Source organism: Benincasa hispida, chromosome 12 (assembly GCF_009727055.1).
Source record: "Benincasa hispida cultivar B227 chromosome 12, ASM972705v1, whole genome shotgun sequence".
Classification (NCBI taxonomy): Eukaryota; Viridiplantae; Streptophyta; class Magnoliopsida; order Cucurbitales; family Cucurbitaceae; genus Benincasa; species Benincasa hispida.
In genome coordinates this window covers 44293338-44307435 of record NC_052360.1, presented here as the reverse complement: position 1 = coordinate 44307435, position 14098 = coordinate 44293338, and the positions used below count along the sequence as shown (strand labels likewise).

At 36.2% G+C, this 14098-nt stretch overlaps 1 non-coding gene across 1 annotated transcript; it reads left to right on the top strand.

Annotated features, from left to right (window-relative positions):
* Positions 1–4943: 4943 nt before the first annotated feature.
* LOC120068670 lies at positions 4944–5050 on the top strand. Its single transcript, XR_005479303.1, has one exon. It is a non-coding gene; the product is annotated as a small nucleolar RNA R71 (small nucleolar RNA).
* The last annotated feature ends 9048 nt before the right edge of the window (positions 5051–14098 follow it).

Genomic DNA, 14098 nt, shown 5'->3' with positions numbered 1-14098 from the left:
TTGAATACGATTCTAGTTATAAATGATTTGTGGTTCGTCTTAACGGAGGAGTGTCCTCCAATCCCTACTCGAAAAGCATTCCAGAAAATGAGGGTCTCATGACCATTAGAAAGCAATGACAGCTCGAGTCTACATCTTGGTAAGTTTGTCTGACATTCTTACCAATTAACATGAGGCCATGATCACTGCACATCAGATCATGGAGTCCTTCTAGGAGATGTTTGGACAATTGCCCTCTTAGATTCGACACGAAGCCCTCAAGGACGTTTATAATGTGCGAATGAAGGAAGGCCAACAGTGAAAGAATATGTTCTTAACCTAATGGTCAACTTCAATGTCACCGAATTGAACGACACAGTCATCGACAAGCAAATCAGGTATGTTTTATTCTGGAATCTCTTCTAAAGAGTTTCCTCCAATTCCGCAACAATGCGGTTATGAATAAAATAAAGTACACCATAACTACCCTCCTAAATGAGTTATAAACTTATCGGTCTCTGATGAAAAGTAAAAGACCGGTAGAATGAGAGGCAATGCTCATTCCAAAAAGTTCCATGAGGGTTCATCCTTTGGAACTGGGTCTGTTCCTTCATCGTCTGGTTCGAAAAAGATCTAGAAGAAGAAAGAAGGGAAGGGGAAGGCTCGCACTGCTGGGAAAGGCAAGGGCATGGGAAAGGTGGCCGAAAAAGGTAAATGCTTCTACTGCAATGTGGATGATCACTGAAAGTGCAATTTCCCCAAGTGCCTCGCTGAGAAGAAGAAAGAAAAATAAGGTAAATATGATTTACTGGTTCTAGAAACTTGTTTAGTGAAAAATGATCATAATGCCTGGATACTTGATCCGAGAGTCGCTGATCAGTTTATTCTTCTTTACAGGGAATTAGTTCCTTCCAGCAGCTCGAGGAGAGTGAAATGATGCTCAAGGTTGGAATGGGAGATGTTATTTTAGCTCATGCAATGGGAGCTGCAAAGTTGTTTTTTGGAAATAGATATTCCTTTTTAGAGAACTTGTATATATTTCCTAAATTAAAAGGAACCTTGTATCTATTTCTTGCTTAATTGAAAAAATGTATTCAGTTTCTTTTTCTTTTAATGAAGCATTCATTGTGAAAAATGGTGTGACTATTTGTTCAACTAAATTAGAAAATAACTTGTATGTGTTAAGACCAACTGAAGCAAAAACACTTTTAAATCATGAAATGTTTAAAACTGCTAATACTCAAACAAAAAGGCAAAGAATTTATCCATGTAACAATAATACATATTTTTGGCATTTGAGATTAGGACACATAAATCTCGATAGGATCTAGAGGTTGGTAAATAATGGACTCCGAAGCGAGTTAGAAGATGATTCATTACCTCCATGTGAATTCTATCTTGAAGGAAAAATGAATAAAAGACCTTTTAGTGGAAAAGATTATAGAGCCAAAAAACCCTTAGAGCTCATACATTCAGATCTTTGTGGTCCAATGAATGTAAAAGTTCGAAGAAGGTACAAATACTTCATATCTTTCATAGATGACTATACGAGGTATGTTTACTTATACCTAATGGAACATAAGCCTAAAGCCCTTGAAAAGTTCAAGGAGTATAAGGCTGAAGTTGAAAACCTGTTAGGTAAAATGATTAAAACACTTCAATTTAATCGAGGTGGAGAGTACATGAATTTTACATTTCAAGACCATATGATAGAACATGGAATTCAGTCCCAACTTTCAGTACTTGGTACATCTTAGTAAAGCAGTGTATCAGAAAGGAGAAATAGAACCTTGTTAGACATGATTCGTTCTATTATAAGCTATACTCAATTGCATAACTCGTTTTGAGGGTATACAGTAAAGACTGTAGTTCGCATCTTGAATAATGTTCCCTCAAAGAGTGTTTCTGAAACACTTTTCGGGTTATGGAGGGGGCGTAAACTTAGTTTGCGTTATTTTAGAATCTGTGGTTGTCTTGCACACGCACTAGTGACAAATTAAAAGAAATTGGAACCTCGTTCAAGGTTATGCAAATTTTTTTTTACCCTAAGAAAACGAGAGGTGGTTTGTTCTACGACCCTCAAGAAAACAAGGTGTTTGTATCGACAAAAGCTACATTCTTGGAGGAAGACCAAATGAAAGATCATAAACCACGGAAAAAATTAATATTAAATGAAGCTATTGAAGAGTCAACAAGAGTTGTTGATGAAGTTGGTTCTTCATCAAGAGTTAATGAAGAAGCCAACATTTCACGTCAGTCTCATCCTTCTCAATTGTTGAGAGTGACTGAACGTAGTGGGTGGGTTATATCAGAACCTAACCGTTACTTGAGTTTAACTTAAACTCAAGTTGTCATACCATATGATGGCGTTTAAGATCCATTGTTCTATAAGCGGACAATGAATGACGTAGATAAAGACCAATGGGCCAAAAGCATGGACCTTGAAATGGAGTCTATGTATTTGAATTCAGTGAGGGAACTTGTAGATCTACCTGAAGAGGTTAAACTCATAGAGTGTAAATGGATCTCTATATAAGAAAGAGAGATGTAGCTGGAAAGGTATAGACTTTCAAAGCTAGACTTGTAGCAAAGTGTTATACCTGCAAGAACACTTATCAAAGAGCACCTCTGAGCGGAAGCAAGATCGTTCCAAAATCATTGTGATAGAAATACTGCATTCACAATCAAACAAACTAGTTATACATTTAACAACAAATTACAACATGCTTTGAACTTTGAACAACAAAGGAACGAGATACATACCAGTTGAAGAACTCTTCTTCGCGTTAAATCTCGCTCTCGTCAATCCAGACAATCTCGCTGTCGCTGAGATCGTCAAGCCTATCATCCACCAAATCTTGCTGTCATCTACCCAGAACGGAATCTTCACAAAAAAGGCAACAATGGAGGACATAATCACTCAGAGACCTCAGTATTCTTGTAGTGAGAATCTAGGAGGTATGGGCTCTATTGGATTTGGTAGAGGGAAGGAGGAAGGAACGATCATTTACCACGACCAAGAAAGTGGGAGATATTTGAAGTCTATCGAATAGACAACTGCTTAATCGTTTAGTAAAAGGTACATGATCGTGTAGTAAGAGGGGTTTGATCGTTTAGACGATCATTTAGTAAAATGCTCGAACGCGCGATCACTTAGAAAAAGCTAGACGGTCGTTTAGGTAAGACTATGTGATCGTTTAAGAAAAGTGCACGTGTACACGATCGTTTAGTAAACTATGAGTTATCGTGTATGCTCTTGTTTGCTACGCTATGGGTAGTGTACTAATTGGGGAGCGAATATCTGATGATCTTCTTGCAAAATGAAAACCATTTTCATTTTTATCCTTCAGTTACGAAAACTGATTGCAACCTCCCACTATCTCATTCGATTATGGAGACAAAACCGCCAACAATTATCCCATAATTGTTTAATTAAAAAATAAATATAATCATATTATATTTATAACCTATGATTTTATATCACATCATATGCAATATATGAACCATAGTCCTTTTCTCCTCCACTAGATATAAATCATATTTATATCATTTTCCTCCAATTAATGTATCTCATACATCATGTCAATTATATCATATATAATGAAACTCCCTCTTGTCAATTTGAACACTTCAAACTGATCCAAAAACTGATTCTCAACTTGAATCCATTGAGCTACCAAGGGGACCTTATGGACCTATGGCTCGAAGATCCAACGGTACGTGAACAGCTGACTAAGATCGCATAGTGCTTGACCAATGTAGAATCTCCGTTGTGGGCATTAGTTTGCCCATATTCAATCATTTGAAGATTGACAGCGACATTAAGTTTATATTCGCCCCAAGATCGCATAGCGCTTGACCAATGTAGACCCCTCCAATTGAGCAGGATATCGTGAAACTTCCTGGGTCGCACATTTTTTGTGGGACCATAGTATGTAACCCTTGCGTTACTACCACTGCAACGATCTTTTCTTCAAATCATTCTGTTTCTTTTTCAATCTTTGCCGGAATGGTGGTAGCCGGTATTTCTTCTACCTCGTGTTCGAGAGGCCTAAGGTGGACACAAACTTCTGGGTTCGTCTTCTCGCGGCTCTTCTGAATCATATGTCAATGGGTCTCGATTGTCACCATATTTGGGTTGGTCCTGGTGGGCTCTTCCCTTCCTTCCGCTATTGTTTTTTCGCTTAGCAAGGAGACTACTAGGCATTGTTCCTTTCCTGTACCCCCAGAGTGCAAGGGAGCTCAGTTGAGCTCGACAACACTCCTTCCTGTCTACTTTTGAGTTTGCCCACAATCTGTCCTATATGAATTTCAAGACTGCGGATGGACGTCGCTTGATTCTGAAGCACTGTTTCATTCTTTCAATATATTGTTTCAGTAAACCCTTGCAAGGATGAAGATGTGGCGCCTGCGAATTGCTTGACTTGGTTTTGTAGTTGACTGTTTGCTCACGAAAAAATCCTTTGGCCCTTCCTTTTGCGCCATAGGTTGATGCCTTTCCTATTGATTTTTCCACGTGAAATTGGGTGGTTTCTCACCTGGGGTTGTAGTATCGAATAAGGGTTATCTTTCATGAAGCATATTGATTGCAGATTTTTTGGGCACTCTTCACTCGGATGTGCTTCTCCATAGATGACACAACTCGTGGTCGTTTAAGCAATTGTGTTGACCTGCCTATTTTAGTTCCTCGTGCTATTGATTGCGATGCCTTGTATTAGTTCATCATCGCGTTCATTTGGGTTTGAAGGGATGCAATGACCCCATTATTTGCGTCACTATCCTTGATTCTTAATCTTTGATCGCTTTCCCTCCAATCTTCATGATTCTTGGAAATGTGATCAAGGATACTCTTAGCCTCATCGTAAGTTTTATCGAGCAGACCACCAGTTGCTGCCGCATTGGCAACTGTCTGCGATGCAGGGTTCAAACCATGATAAAAGATTTCCATCTAGAGACAGTCAGGTAAGCCATTGTGCGGACAATCTCGCACTAGTCTCTTAAACCTCGCCCAGGCATCACTAAGCGATTCATCAATTTCCTGTTCAAAATTCGTAATTAACTTCCTCCTTCTTGCGTTCTCTGTTGGAGGGAAGTATTTCTTCATGAACTCTTCCACTACTTGTTCCCACGATGTTATCTCCCCTCGTTTGAGAGAATAAGCCCATTTTCTTCCTTGATCGCATAAGGAAAATGGGAACAACGTTAGTCGAACCTTCTCAACAGAGATATTTGGGAACACAAAAGTGTTGCAGATTTCAATAAAACTCCAGAGATGGGAGTGCGGATCCTCGCCACGCCTTCCACCAAACTGTCTGGTCGTTTGAATCATCTGCAACATAACCAGTTTCATTTTAAACCTCGATCTGCCCAGAGCTGGCCTCATGATTACTGGGGAGAAATCATATAGGTTGGACAATGCATAGTCCCGAATGGGTCTACTGCAGTCATTCGCCAAGAGGATGAGGTTGACCATTATATTATTTGTGTTTGCGGCCCTCTCTTCCGGTTGTTCTGCCATTCTTGGAGTTCTGTCTTGTTGTTATTGGCGATTGTTTTTCAATCTTCGTCGAAACGTTCTTTCAACCTCTGGGTCGTAATTCGCCAAAGATTGAAAGCTGCAAAGAAAATAAAAAAAGTTACCATTAGCACAATGTATTGCCGAAGTTCCCGGCAATGGCGCCAAAAACTTGATGCGTCTTTAATGCGATGAAATAATGGTGTAGAATGTGATGGTGAAATATGCGTTGTGCATGCATGTTTTCTCAGCAAATCCAACTATAAATCCTACTGAGTTGCCTGGTAAGCCCAGGGTCTCACACAGGGACTAAGGACACAGTATGCGATGGTAAATTTAGAATACTTTGCGGTAACAAATAAATCAAAGTGTTGGTTGGTTTGTTGTTTAAGGTATAAAGTGTATGCGGTAGATTTGAGAAAAGAGTTAATTATGTGAATGAGTATGCGGAGGAACGGGTTGAGAAGGTCTTTAGCTAGCGTTTCCTGAGAATGCGTTCAAGCTATGCGATCATGCTACACTCATGCGACAATAATTCATTTTCCAATGCAAATGCGATAGCTCCTAGTTTTAGGACGCATGCGATGTATGCGATGATGTCTATAGAGCTTATTCCTAAGTCTCTACTTCTTTCCTATGTGATGATGAAAGATGCACACAGGTACAAGGTGACCACATACAATCATATCCTATCTCTAGGGTGCATACGATGCGTTAATAGCAAACAGAACTTATTCCTAAGCTTCTATCTCTTGATTATGCAGTTCTAATCTGACTCTCCCGAGCCTAGATTCTAATCTGATTTTTCCAAGCCTAGATCTATCATTAGACTACCCTCTCGAGTATCTCTAAAGGACAAATGACGCATACATAATACAAGATGATCGCATAAAGTGAAGATCCCAGGTTATGCTATCTAAGTACTTCTCAACCCATTCGACAGATTTAGCTACTCATGCGTAATGTAAAGAGAGCGAAAAAATATAAAGATACAATTTCCATTTTATAAATAAGTTTAGAATACAAAATGACAATGGAAAAATAAGGGTAGAGAGCCTGGTAGCAATATTTTGTTTTCCAAGGCTTTTACACTGTGTTATCTCTATTCTATCCAAAAGATGTTCTTGCTTCCGCAAGAGTTGGCCCTCTCTTTGTTTTCTATGCTTCTCGGCACTCTTTTGAGTTCACTAGGACAATCTCTCGGCGTAATCTCTCTTCACTCGCCTCTGCCTTCTAAGTATGTAAAATCTAAGTATATGGTGAAGAAAAACTCTAAAGTCTGAGGAGCAGAATTGAACTATCCGAACTCCTTAAACGAAGGTGGCCTTCGGTATTTATAGAGCTTCAGGGTGAAAAGCTTTTTCTCTCTAATGATTGCACTGATGGGATGTCATTAATTCTCTGTCTGATGCACCGAATATTTGTCACCGAAAAGTTGAGTGTACTTGCTACAATCTGTCGTTAGCAGCTTGTTAACTTAATTCGAAATCGATCATCATCAGCTTTCTGTCCCATCGTGATTTATTAAGTTTTCACCTTGATGTGCCGGCTATATGCGGCCACCTTCTTGAGCAGATTTTTACGAACGCAAACGATCGCATATCCTTGCGGTCGCAATCTCTTATGCGCTCGGATGCTAATTTCCTTGGATTTCAATTTTGCCTTGTGTCAATGCATTTTCCTGTATAAAATATATAAGTTAGTTGTTTTAATGCGATGGACGCATGCGATCGCAATGTTGTAAACTTAATGCTTTTGGACGCAATATTATATATTTTTAGCGTCGCAATCCTACATTGTTTTATATCTTTGCGTTGTAATAACGTGCATTTCTGCCCGTTATCACACCCCCAAATTTAAAACAATGCTTGTCCTCAAGCATAGACTAAAGATTTTCTTTAGAAAGTCAACCGCCTTCTTCTTTCCTAGATTTCTCAAGGTTGCCTTATTCAAATCCTATACACCAAAATCTCCTTAATTCTTATCCAGGTCTCTTCTTAAAATATTTCTAAAATTTAGGGACCATAAATTTAACCTTCAAAAAGACTTTACTAGTTTCTAAGGCATCGCATGATTTATTTCATAAAAAAACTTTTCCAACTGGGGTCTTTTCAAATGATTTTTTATCCTTGCGTATTTTAGACATATATTTTTTTCTATGACCTTGCGTTGATCCAAATACCTAGTTTTTGTTTTGGCTTGCCCCCACATGTGTCATGCGGACATCCAACTACGAGCAAGGTATTCTTTCTCAGTCTAAACTCATGCCCATTTGGTAGCGGAGTTGCGATCATTTTATTTATGGGTTGATCATGATTTCTACCTTCGTTTTGGCTTACCCCCATGGGTGTCATGCAGACATCCAACTACGAGTAGGATCCGATCGCAACGTTATGATTTTTTTTTAAATGCCTAAAAATAGCAAGGTTGAAAATGAATACCGCACCCCTAAATTTAAACACAACAATGTCCTCATTGCTGAAATATTGAAAGAAGTCATGCGATGCTCTTAGAAAGTTCCCTAAAAAGTCAGTTTGAAAGAAAGCTGGCAGACCACTAACTTCTAGAAATATTTCATGAGATGACTGTCCTAAGATTAAGTTGACTCTAGTATATACGAAAAAATAGAGGCATGTGTTTCATCATTGAAATCATAATTGGCAAAGAGAAATAATGCGGTAACTTACTAACTTAATCAATGTGTAATGATTGTGCTGACTAAAGAAGATGCGATATAATGATGCATTTAAGAAATGCTAAAGCCTCTCTTATTCTCTATCTCTAAATGGTGTATGAAACCCGAGTATTTTTTTTCTGTGGATTTATAAATTATAAACACGAAGGTCTTGTGTTTTTGGCACTAATGGAATTCCATTTTCTAATGTTAGCAATGTATAGCGGTCAAATAGGATCATTTTCTGCTCGAGACCTCTTACTATTTTTTATCATGTGGGAGTTAGAATTAATTCCCGTTTATCTACTTCTATCTATGTGGGGCGGAAAGAAACGGTTGTATTCAGCTACAAAGTTTATTTTGTATACTGCGGGAGGTTCCATTGATATATTTGCCCCTCTTTCTATTTTTTTTCTTAGTAAAATTTTGATAAAATTATCAAAGTTAAAATGATATGCGATAGAGCAAAATTTGGAATAAACAAAGTCAAGGAAAGATACAACCCAAAAATAATGCGCATAAGATGCACATTAAAACTATAGATTATTTGAGAGAAAGATAATTGAATGTGCTTCAATTATAAGGTTAAATTAAATATGTGATATTTAATTTAATGATTAATTAATTAGAGAATTAATTATTTTAATTTAGTTATATTTAATCAAATATGATTTGATTAAATTAATTGAATTGAAACTATAGGCTATGTGAGAGGAATGTATTAGAATATGATTCTAATACACATTTAATTAAATATGGGAGATATTTAATTATTATTAATTAATTGATAATTATTTAATTTGTTTTAATAAATTAATTTGATTTAATTTATTTAGTTAAATTAAATATATTTATTATTATTTAATTAATTAAAATTAGATTTATTTATTTTAATTAATAATAATAATAATAAATAAATTTTTTAAAAAATTGTAACCCCACGTTGGGGAGTTACGTTTTTCAAGGGGAGAGGGAGTCTTCTCCCTTAGTTTCTGCCTCGTATGCTCTCATAGTGGTTATAGTTGTTATAGTGTTAACAATAAAAAGAAAAGAAAAAAAAGTCTCTAAGTTTGTACTTCCAATTTCTTTTTCCCTTTCTCCAAGATTGAGAAGAGGGGATCCCACCATCCCGCCTCATAAAATCCATCAGATGATACCAGTGAAGGTCTTTTGGGAGTTGTTTTGATCAAGACGTATAAAGGTAAGAAATTCCCTCTTTCTTTATTTTGTTGAAAATGTATGTTTAGCCTAGGTTTGTTTTACAATGCAAATATGTTTGGCATTAAAACTAGAGTTAGATCTCGATATTTTTTTTTCGTTGTGCGGGGATTTAATCCCTTCAAAGATTGGCTCAACAATGCCGACTCAATAAGCCTCCCATTTCAGGGGTAAGACTGAGTTGATAGTTGGGACATAGGGTGCTAGATGGAATTCACGCCTACCCGATTTAGAGATAGGAAGAAGGTTGTTCTCTTAAGTGCTGAATCCACGCCTTGAACAAGGGGCCCCACCCTCTCATTATTCTGAGAGGGATTTGGTTTAGTGATTTGATCACAAACCAATTGTTCATTAGAGGATCAGTGGAACTTAAGGAGCAAGATGTAATTTCTGGGGTAAAACAACATTTGACCAAGCCGTTATTACAAACAACCTGTGAAGGGTTGATTTACTGATTATGATTAAATCAAGTGAACACAAATATATTTACAGTGAGGAAAGTGCAACTATTGAGCTATAGTGGTGTGACTCGGTAGTTAACGAATATTGATTAATTCGATCTAAAGAGTTTTAGCCAATTAATCTCAAATCGTTGGAGCTCATGATCTGTAGGTCCATAAGGTCCCTCTACTAGCTCATAAAACATGAACACCTTGAATTAGTAAATTGAGTGAATTTGAAATGATATCAATTTGAAGTGTTCAAATTGAATTTCAATTTGAAATGTTCAAATCGAATTTAGGATTTGAATTTGAATAGTTCAAATTCAAATTAGAGTTTGTATAATTATATTCGATATAATTAATTAACATTTAATTTATCAAAATTAAACGAAATTGGAGAGTTTATAATATTTAAATGTTGATTTAAATATTAATTACATGAATAGGATTCATGTTTAAAATTTGGTGTATGATTAATTTAATATTTGATATTAAATGATTATTTAATTAATTAAAATCAAATTAATTTTCAATTTGAGAAATTTGAGAAATTGGATTTTTGAATTTAATTAATTTAGAATTAATTAAATTAGATTTTAGTTATTTTGGAATTAATTAAAATTAGAAATTGAAAATAGAAATTGAAATAAATTCAATTTAATTGAGTTAGTCGAATTATCCACAATTTGGTGGATTAATTCCTAATCCAACACCTAGCCACAACTTGCAAGTAAAAATTGAAGTGGCATTGACTCATGCCTCAGTGCTTGCATGAATATGATATATAAAACTCTAAAAAATTGCTGATGAAGGGAGAAGAGTTGCTAAAAAATCAGTTTTCTGCAGAGAAAACTTTCTTCAACTAAAACCCATTCTATTCCCTTCACAAATTCACTTCAATCTTGAGTTCCACCACTCAAATTCAAGGCTGAGAATAGTAGAGAAGATCTCTTGGTGGTTCACTGAAGATTTGGGGTTGAAATCACGTGAAGAGCAGCTTGGATTTGGAGGAATTCGTTAAAGGCGTGTCTTGAAATCTTCTTAATATGCTATGAACATGCTTATTTTGATGTCAAAATTAAGGAATTAGAATGCTTAATGATCCTATTTTCTTCCGCTACTGTTTCTGTATTCCAACAATTGGTATCAGAGAATCATTTAACCATTCAAATCGGTTTAATTTTGGCTTGGCGTATGTTTTTCATAAGTTGTATGGAAATGATGAACTGATATGGTTTTTTCTGAGTTTTGGCATTGAATTCTCTTCAATTATGTTGTAATTCTTGTAATTGGCTCTTGATTGATGGGTCTTAATGTGTGATTAAGTGTCTGTAATTCGATTTGAGTCATTAGAGTTGTAATTAGTATGTAATTGAAGAAAGAAGTGAAAAAGGTCGAGTAATAGAAACTGGATTTTCAACCACTGCCCAACACTCGATGCACGATGCCATACTCGATGGTACTTGATGGCATTTACTCGATGGTATTTTGGTGCATACTTGATGCACAATGCCATACTCGATGGCATTTTGGCACATACTCGATGCACGACACCATACTCGATGACATAGTCGATGCTTGATGCCATACTAGATGGCATACTCGATGACTCAAAGGCATCATACTCGATGGTATACTCGATGACTCAAAGGCATCATACTCGATGGCATACTCGATGCGTGATGGCATACTCGATGCTTGATGACATACTCGATGCTCGATGGCATACTTGATGCTTGATGGTACTCGATGGTTTTTTACCCGGTTCAACCATTTTTTAGCATTGAAGGTTAGGTTGAGAGGTTTGGGTCTGGTTCGGGGCGATTCGAGCGATCCAGAAGTGTTTTGGAGCCGATTTTTGCTGAATTTTGTAATAATTAGGCCTTTGTTTGCTTGAAAATGCCAAAACTAACACCATATCAGTGTGTGTTTAATTATTTATGCATTATGAATGTATGTTATAACTAAATAAATCATGTATGTGCATAAAGTATGCCATGTAGATTTAAAATCCCACCATAAGAAGCATGTTACATGTATTGAAAGTATGTTATAAAATGTTACAATTTATAGTATGTATGTTTAGGTTTTCAGATCTTTAATTTTGATTAAAGTTGTAAAGAGCCCATTTTTTGGGTGTTTATATTACTTCTATCAAGTCTTAATTCCAGGTCTCATTTTTGGCAAGTGTCACTGAGGATCGGGATGAAGAACAAAACAATTTGGTGCAATTTCAAAGCTGTACAGAGCAATTCTGTGTTGTAGCGTCGTGACGTTATGCCCTAACGTCCCGACATTCCAATGCGAAACAGAACGAAAATTGTTTCTGTGGCGTCGAAATGCTAAGGTACAGCGTTGTGACGCTCCAAGGTTGAGGCTCGCGTTTCCGTCCGAGCAATCATATGTTTGAGCATGGTCAGTTGTTTTTAGAAGCTTTTTTCCTTTTTTAGTAACTTTTTTAATCAATTAGACTAATATAAATTAGTTATATTAATTTAATTAATTTTACAGGTGCCAAAATTTATTCCAATTTGTTATTTAATTTAATTATTGCATTTGATGTATGATTAAATTAAATAAATGTCGTATAATGTATGCAATATAGTTTTATTTGAAAATCCCATCTTAGGATATATATTATTCGTGCATTATATTTAATATAAGCGTTATATTATATAGTTGTATGAATTATTAGCATACTTATGCATTTATGATATAAGAATTATATTATGAATGCATGTTTAATATAGTTTCATTAATTTAATATAAGAGTTATATTATTAATGAAAAGCATGATCATGCATCATTTATATAATAATTATCTGATATGATAGCATGCATTAATAACATGTCCAATAAGAGTTGTTGATGTCGGTTCATCTAGACGGTCACATCCACATCAACCGTTGAGGGAACCTCGATGTAGTAAAAGGGTTACAAACCCACCTATTCGTTATATGGGTTTAACAGAAACCCTAACCATCTTATCAGATGGCAACGTTGAAGATCCATTGTCTTAAAAACAGGCAATGGAGGATATAGATAGAGATGAATGGATCAAGGTTATGAATCTCGAAATGGAGTCTATGTACTTCAATTTAGTCTGGGATCTTATAGATCAACCTAATGGGATAAAACTTATAGGTTGCAAATGGAACTACAAGAGAAAAATGGATGCAGATGGTAGGTGCAAACCTTTAAGGCTAGACTAGTGACAAAGGATTGTACCCAGGTCGAAGGAGTTGACTATGAGGAGACTTTCTCACCTGTTGCCATGTTAAAGTCTATTTGGATACTCTTGTTTATTTCCGCATAATATGACTATGAGATTTGGCAAATGGTCATCAAGACTACTTTTCTGAATGGCAATCTTGAGGAGACTATCTTTGTGCAACAACCAGAGGGATTCATAACCCAAGATTAGGAGCAAAAAAGTTTGTAAACATAATCAATCCATTTATGGAATGAAATGGGCTTTTCAATCTTGGAATATAAGGTTTGATACTACGATCAAATCTTATGGCTTTGATCAAAATGTTGATAAGCCTTATGTCTACAAGAAACTCATCAATAGTCCAGTAGCTTACCTAGTTTTGTACATAGACGACATCCTACTCATGGGGAATGATGTAAGTCTACTGATTGATGTAAAACAATGGTTGGTGGCTCAATTCCAAATGAAAGATTTGGGAAAGGCACTGTTTGTTCTGGACATTCAAATCTTTAGGGATCGTAAAAACAAATCACTGGCCTTGTCTCAACATCGTACATTGACAAGATACTTGTCAAGTATTCAATACAGAATTTCAAGAGAGGTTTACAACTTTTCATGTATGAAGTTATCTTGTCTAAGGAACAGTGTTCTAAGACACCTCAAAAAGTTGAGGAGATAAGACAGATCCCCTATGCATCGGTTGTTGGCAGTCTGATGTATGCAATGTTATGTACTAGACCTGACATTTGCTATTTAGTGGGGATAGTGAATAGATATCAGTCTAATCTAGGATTAGATCACTATAAAATAGTTATAACCACCCTCAAGTATCTTAGGAGAATGAGGGACTACATGCTTGTGTATGGGTCTAAGGATTTGATCCTTACAAGATACACTGAATCTAATTTTCAAATTGATAGAAATTCTGAAAAATCCACTTCAGGATTAGTGTTCACTCTTAACGGAGGGGCTATAGTCTGGAGAAGCACAAAGCAAGGTTGCATCGCTGACTCCATCATGAAGGTAGAGTATGTAGCAGCTTGTGAAGCTGCCAA